Here is a 399-nt window from a genome sequence, read left to right as displayed (position 1 = left end):
TTACATCCATTTGGTGGAGGTCAAGATCATATTGTGCTGCCATTTGCATCAAGGCTCGTATTGAAGTGATATTTGCTGTTGGGGAGAATGTCTCTTTGTAATCTACACCCATCACTTGACTATAGCCTTTAGCAACATATCTGGCCTTGAATGTCTTGGTCTCATCTGTATTATTTTTGATAGCATAAACCCATCTACCCCCCACTGCATGTTTACCTTCTGGTAGAGTAGTTAGGGTAAATGTATCATTTTCCTGTAGAGAATTAATTTCCTCTTCCATGGCCTTAACCCACATCTGTGACTGGTTTGAACTAATAGCTTCCTTGAATGTTTGTGGTACGTCACACACTCTGTAACAGTAGTCAATATTAGTTAGAATCTGATCATCACACTCAACAT

Source organism: Sinocyclocheilus grahami, unplaced genomic scaffold (genome assembly GCF_001515645.1).
Source record: "Sinocyclocheilus grahami isolate Dianchi unplaced genomic scaffold, SAMN03320097.WGS_v1.1 scaffold2353.1, whole genome shotgun sequence".
NCBI classification, from domain to species: Eukaryota; Metazoa; Chordata; class Actinopteri; order Cypriniformes; family Cyprinidae; genus Sinocyclocheilus; species Sinocyclocheilus grahami.
Note: the sequence above shows the minus strand (reverse complement) of the source record.